Source organism: Lissotriton vulgaris, chromosome 1_1 (assembly GCF_964263255.1).
Source record: "Lissotriton vulgaris chromosome 1_1, aLisVul1.2, whole genome shotgun sequence".
Taxonomy (NCBI): Eukaryota; Metazoa; Chordata; class Amphibia; order Caudata; family Salamandridae; genus Lissotriton; species Lissotriton vulgaris.
This window is the reverse complement of record NC_141685.1, coordinates 1,973,735,212-1,973,742,946: the sequence shown is the minus strand read 5'-3', so window position 1 is coordinate 1,973,742,946 and position 7,735 is coordinate 1,973,735,212.

Sequence of the window (7,735 nt, the reverse complement as noted above, 5' to 3'; positions counted from 1 at the left end):
CCCCCACCCCCAACACCCTGGGGGCCCGCAAGGGCCCCCAGTAGCAAATCTCCACAGGCTTTTCCATGGCGGAAAATCCGCAGTGGAAAAGCATGTTTGCACACACATCGTAATTTGGCTGGCGGTGTCTTGCAGACACCGCCACCAAATTGCGGTCAACACCCCACGGATCAGCGGCGCCACTGATCCCACCGCCATCATGATCTGGCGGGGGTGTTTTCAGGGTCCGCGGCGGTGAATCTGCATCCTCCGGGCCGGCGGTGGCTTCCACCGGCCCGGAGGATGCGGATTCACCACAATCATAAGCGACCCCATAATTAGGTAACATCACATAATCAACCCATAAATAACCCTACATTCATAGTCATCTCTAGCATAGTGTTAAGGTAATATGATATGAAATCTTATCTGTGATATTATTTACAACAGTGCCATTTGATCTGTAACATTAAGGGTAATGTAAGCATTTGGTGTGCGAGTTATGGTTTGCAAGACTGGTGTGCGAGTTATGTGCTGCGTACATAACCATAAATTGTGAATTTGATTGTTTTCTTGAATCTGCATCCTCGGTGGTGGTGAATCTGCATCCTCCGGGCCGGCGGTGGCTTCCACCGGCCCGGAGGATGCGGATTCACCACAATCATAAGCGACCCCATAATTAGGTAACATCACATAATCAACCCATAAATAACCCTACATTCATAGTCATCTCTAGCATAGTGTTAAGGTAATATGATATGAAATCTTATCTGTGATATTATTTACAACAGTGCCATTTGATCTGTCACATTAAGGGTAATGTAAGCATTTGGTGTGCGAGTTATGGTTTGCAAGACTGGTGTGCGAGTTATGTGCTGCGTACATAACCATAAATTGTGAATTTGATTGTTTTTTTTCCATTTAACTTGCAACTATAACTGTAAATTAACTGGGGTTTTTTTAAGTGAAGAAAGATATATATTTTAGAGCACCTTCTTTTTCTAGTATTACATCATGACATACCTGTACTTGGTACATAATGCACAGGATAGATTCCAAATGACCCACCTTAGGTTTAACCTATTACCACATTTATTGGCGGAATCTGTAAGTTTCACAGTTTCACACTAACAATTGTGCAGAAGGGTGCCTGCGGCTGCGACAATAGGTCTCCGCAGGACACCCTTCATTTTGTACTTCTGTGCCCTTTTTTTAAGCACCCCCAGCGTAAATATTTGGTGGAAATTTAAAAAAAAGAAAAGTTTAGGCACGCCAAAGGGGCTTTACTCTACCTGCAAATAGCTAATGACCCATGGACACTCTTTTGTATTATGAAGTTTTTGAGGCTTGCTGTGAGGTTAAGAAACACAAGAGGAGTCAGCTAATCATGTGGTTTTTAAGTACGTATTTTTATCTGTTTGTATTGGTAATTCGAGATGACTCTCAGATGTAATTTAATTCTATATTTTAACCTTGTAAATATATTTGTACTTTTATGATGCTTTTTAATCATCGAATAAAGAATTACTGACTGACTGACATCATGACAGTAATCATTTTCATCCATGTGCAATTTAGAAGATATTTTCACTCTTAATTCCATTTAGATTTGTTATTTCTTTTTGGTTGTTATTTGAAGTTTCTTGTTATTATGATCAGCAGTTTTATTCCACTTAATAATCTCTGTATTAGTTATTTTGTATGCTCTACCAACATTTTTAATATAATCGATGATGCACTAAGACTCTTCATTCACTCTGTCATAAGATCTATGTCATCTTCATAAAATGAAGGAAATATATCACAGATACCGCTCTTGGAAAACTGACGTATACAACAACCTTGGACAAGAAATTAACATATGCAGTGATTTACAACTAGCCAAACTGAAAAGGTCTGACTGAACCTTAGAGTGTGTTTGGTGATCATAAAAGGTACACAGGAGAGTTTACTGCAAAGAAGTCTACAGTCCAAATAAAGAGTATTATACAGACTGAATCAAAGTTTTAGAAAACAAATTCAGGAAAAGCAACATTTTCTATAAACTAACAATTACAAAATCTCTTAAACGTGTTTCAAGGAGATTTCAATGACTTTGCAGGGCACTATTGACATTTTCTAGTACTGAAAATGTAATCCAAAAATACATACCAATAACCCAAATCTCCCCCTACTTTTGTATGATGCATTTAAGTACTGCTACTGAATTTCAAACCAAAGTAAGCAAGAAAGATTTTTAAGTTATCAAAGAATACCAAAACAACTGAGTTACTGATAGAGTCATGACCAGCTGCTACTTAAAACATCCCCAACATTGTGCAATTCATGAATGCATAGATCCGTACAGAAACAGCACTCAATCTTTGAAGCAGGCAATAGTTTTCTAGACAATGGTCAGTGCCTACATCCTACCAAAAACCAGGTGAATGCTAAATCATTCTTACCCCAGTCAAATCAACTTAAAAAATGGTTTGGGGATCACAGTGTAACTTAGATCCATGTTGCATTACATTAACGTTTAGTTCTGAACCTTGTTCACAAAATCAGGACTGGTGTATTTTTATGCTCTGCGAGTGCACTTATAAATGTGGCACTTCAAACAGAATGGCAGATTAAAAACTTGAATGTTTTGTGGTATTCACTTACCTCCCGTAGGGGATATACCTCTTTAGAAACAAATATGTTCCTTTTAAAATAATAGGAATAGAGTACATAGTGTAGTACTGGAACTCACAAATTTGCTAGACAGGGGTTTATTCACATGAAAAAGAAGTTATATGTGAAGAAACATATGTGCAACATAATTACATATGGAGGACTATCTACTTGACGGACATACATTTCCTGCTATACTTCTGAGGTTATTTCTGAATCCTTAAAACATCAGATATCATCACCAAATGTAGACGAATCAGGTCCCCTCACATATATGTTATCACATGTTACATGACTGTTGGACCTTGCCCTTTGTGCAGACTTATGCCTTCCTATGCCTTCCCCTGCTGAACTAATTATTGTTGGCTTTTAGTATGTGTTGCACTTTTTCCCTGCTAAACAGTGGTAAAATATTTGTGCTCTCGGTTGAAAATATGGCAGATTGGCCTACACCCAATTGGTGCAATTAATCTACTTGTATCTGGTACTACATGTCCCCCGGGGCCTGCAAATTAAGTTCTACTATAAGGTTGCAGCACTCATGCCACCAACTAATGTAGCCTTTTAAAACCAGTCTACAATGCAGTTTTGAACTGAAATTTCCACCTGAAAAAACAAACATTTAACCTGGCCTAAACTATTCTTTTTAATACTTAGAAGTCAGCCATTAGTTAGGCCCAAGAGACTCATAGAACAGGGTGCACAGTATTTTAAAAAAATTGGCATGTGAATTTAAGTTGTACATGTCCCAGCAGAAAAAAACTCTTAAAGACATGTTTCACTGCTGAAAGGCTTACTCTCCCATAAATTAAAACTCGGCTAGCTTAATACACTTAATAAGTGTTAATCTCAGGTTTTGACCAAATCAAGGAATGGTGTTTACACTCAAATTGATTAATTGGAATTTAAAATCCTCTTTAAGTGTAATATTGGATTTTAAGTTACTATTGCCACTTTTCGATGCTTGGCATTGTTCTGACTAAACAAAATGTGCCTCTCCACCAGTGTCTAGGGTAACATGATACTGAATGGTTCTCCTGTGGTGTTCTGAGTATTCCTTCCAGATATGGAGACAAAAGGGCCTTGGGTGTGGGACAGGGTGTTGTTTTCCTGAGCAGGATGTCCTGGGGTTGTAATCAACCTTCCTGAGCTTCAAAGGGCTAGTCTCATGACTTGCCCACCTCTTACCTGACTACTAAGGGCTGACTGCCCTGCCACTGAGAATTGCACCTCACACCTAGGTCTGCCTTCCCTTTATTACTGAGTCAGTTTGGAGTCAGTTTGGAAGCAGTTTGGAGCCAAACTCAGGAAAGTGAGAAGGATAAACAAAGGGCAAATCCACCACCCAGGCACCATGAATAAAAGTGTGAGACCTGCACTGTGCACTGATAGTGACAGCTCATGACAACCGCCAGTGTGAAGCTGCAGCGACAACTGATTCTTTGCACTACAACAGTGACTGTCCGCAAGGCACAACCTACTCCTCGCGCACACAATGACCAATGCTAACAACAGCTCTGGCGTGTACTTGGGAAAGTAACTCTTTAGCAGGATGAATCTGGTCCCTGTATTTAACCAGTGCTCCTTTGCAAGGCACCCTAAAGAGCACTCAATGGCATTAACAAAAAGAACATCTTGTGTGTACTAAAAGCAGGTTGAAATGACAGTCAGGGCACCTTGATTGATGCAATACAAAGCTCTTGATATGAAATTAAAAAATACCAACTGCAAGCAACGGAAATATTAAACAATCACAGATTATTTGACCCACATATTTCACTGCAACAGGAACGATTTTTGTGCTTAAACCACCAAAACAGATATTCTTCATTCTGGTGGAGCAATTATCAACAGGATCACATTTGATTGGCCTCCATATCCGGAAAGAGCCACAAACCCATGCTATAATGTTATAAATGAGGATGCAGGTTCTGATATTGCCTCGGAACAGATGAAAGCAATGTGTGGGCCTGTAAAAGAAACTAATTAACTAGTTGCAAAGAGTGCAAATTAGTCAGCAAGGCTAGCCATTTCAAGGTAAATTCAGAACTACAGCAGTCCTGCTGTAAGGCCCTCCATTGGCTCCTAGTAGAAACCAAAATCAAATTCAAAAGTGTATGATAGCATTGACAAGCATTCTAAAGCAAGGATGAATTCAGAGAGGAACTTGCCTTTACTGCCTCAGGAGAAGAACAGTTCAACAAATGCTCAAACTGTTTACTTTTCAGTAAGCGACTGAAAGTAGAACTGTCCAGCGAAACATTCGCTATAGGGCCAAGAAGCAATGCATAAAACCATATATCTGGACTCCATAGAGCTGGATTTGTTGAATCCACAGACCCCGGCACCCTGCACATACTGCTAATCCGGCTCTACAGCGATGACTGGCATGAGAGGTGTAAATCAACCCTGTTGGACTTGGCCCTTTTGTGCAGGCTCACCCCGAAACTTTTTGCATTTGCCTAGCCTGTTTCTGCAACCTGGTGTTGGTGATTTTAGGCCCCTGCGCACTTTCCCCTGTGGTCCAGTATAAATTGTGTGCGCTCTCTGTGTATGTGTGGTGAGAGTGGCCTGCCCTTCCATAGGAATGCATCAGGATATGTGTGTCCATGGTAGTTCCTTATGTGTGGGGAGTGCAGGGTCGAGTTTGGTATATGCGAACTAGTGAGATTAAATGCTGCGCGATAATGTGCGCGGATTTATTGTGTCTAGTGTGGAAGTGCCACTTCAAGAAGTTGGCATGTTTGTGCAGTGAATGTGAATTGACTGTCTGGCTTGTGATTGGCTGGAGCTGGCTGGTGTGCCTGGCTCCAGGAGTCAGGATGGGTCTGCCCCGGTGGTGAATGGAGAGATCTGCATGTTGATGGGAGGGAGGAGTGCACCTGGGACCTGAATAGGTCTGGGCCTTCCCTCCACAATGCTAGCTCCACCCCTGTGGTGTGTCTGATGTCCCTGACCGACCCTGTGAATAGGCAGAGGGGCTGAGCAAAGCAAAGTGCTCAAGAACCAGTTGCATCTGGTTCGCCCTTTGCCTGCACCTTTGGAAACAAAGGGATTTTGTGTATAAAAGAGGGGCTGTGACCCCATGAAAATGTTCTTGTGCTCAACTTGAACCTACCTGGGGCTTGCTGCTGCTGGGGCCCAGGGGAAGGCTTGCCTCCCTGGGCTCTGCCCAGCCCCTGGATGCCTGGGAGACTTTAGTCCCTTTGGACCCTTCTGCTTTGCCCCAGGATTCCTTCTTTATCTTTGAGGACCTTTGAAAACCTTTGTGTGCCCTGGGAGCGCCGAGATTCGGCTCCAGAAGGAGTCCTGGAGCGTGGCAGATTGTGCTGCATTTTTATCCTGAGGGAATCCCCGGCGTAGGGATTGCCCTGAAATTGCTCCTCTGTGGGTGCCCAACCCCCTTCTTTAATTATTGATATTACGGGTACCCACGACGCTCATTGATCTCTAGCGTGGGTGCCCACCCCACTCCTACATTCATTCTTGCTTGCAAAGGAAGCCTACCCCTTGTTTTGTGAGAAAGAAGATCACTGCAGCGGCCCGAGTCCCGATCAGGGCGGATGTCAGGCGGCGAGGTGCCTGACTGCGGGCGGGACTTCCGGTTTTGAGAAGGAAGTCCTGCGCACGCCGCCGCCGGGAGAGAAGCCCGCAAGGTGCCACATTGAGGGATCAATGGCGGAGGGGGCATGAGGCACATTGTCGGTGCCTGCCCCCGCTGCATGTGGAACGGGGGAGCTGCACGAGCTCCGTTCCGACCGGAAGACCTGCACTGACCGGGTGAGGCCAGAGACGCAGCAGAGTGATCCGGTAAGCGAGGGCTCGAGGGTGTCTACTTTTTCGGCCTTGCAGAGCGTACCTGCCGCTGCAGGCACCCAACCGAGGGGCCTCTTCGTGCTAAAAGGCCCCGGGGGGCCAGTGCTGGCTGCGCCTTCCCCCATTGTCATTTTCTCCTAGGCGGCCTCACCAGAGAGCGGGTCGCTCCCCCCATAGGGTGCCCTGTTTATTTTGAAAAGCCAGTGCAGGGCTCCGACAAAGGAGCAATAGTATTCTTTGCGCCAGTGCACCCACAGTACTTGGGGGCCCGTGCGTGCCCTCTATTTGGTGCCCAATGCTTTAGGAGCCAGTGTGCTCCCTGGGGGCAAAGTTATTTGTAGAGCCTGCGGGCTCCAACAATAGGCATGTTGATGTCTAGAGCCTAGGTGGCTCCAACGCCTAGCCCCCCTTATTTTCAGAGCCTGGGTGGCTCCAACAGTGGCCTTGTTATTTCAGAGCCTAGAGGGCTCCCTTGTACGCAGTAGTAGTCCTAGAGCCTAGAGGGCTCCACCCTGTGGCACAGTTGTTTCACAGGGCCAGTGAGGGCCCATGACGCAGTTTTCCTTTTCAGCTGCCCAGCCAGTAGTGGGCAGCTGCACCATTTAGGCGCATTTCCAATGACAGTCCCTGGGAGGGACAGAAGTGGCACAGAGGTGACAGGCCTTCCACAGCTGCACAGCACGTAGTGCCAGCTGCAGCGTTTAGGCCTCCCAGTAATTGTTCTCAGCTGCCCAGCAAGTAGTGGGTAGCTGCAACATTTAGGTTTGCGCAGATGGCGCACCCCTGACTGACGCTGTGTTGGCAGTGTGCCCTGACATTCTAGACACAGGGCATTTGAGTCCCTTCTGGTGATGGCCAGTTGGCCAGGGAGCTGGTATATGGATAGGGCGCAAGGCCCTAATATGATTATGTGCTCATGATTGTGGTGCTAGGAAATGTACTGTGTATAGTATGTTTTGTGTACCCTGTATCTGCTACCTCTAAAACTGTGGTTTATGATTGAGGTTGTTTTACCTATGTAGGTTTGTGTCAGTGAGATTGTCTTCACTCTGTGCTTTACGCCCCTAAATGTAAGTTATACTTAGGAGGTAGGGTCTAATGTGTTTAGACTAGTGAGGGATGGCATAATGTGTTTATGCTGGTGAGGTTGGCGCAGGATGTAATTCAAGCCTGATGTGACTGTACATAATGTAGTTTATGTTGCAGGTTGAGGTGGAGTACAGTGACTACCAGTAGTTACTGGTTGTAGGTTTATGATCTATTTTTACTTGTACCAATTTCTGCT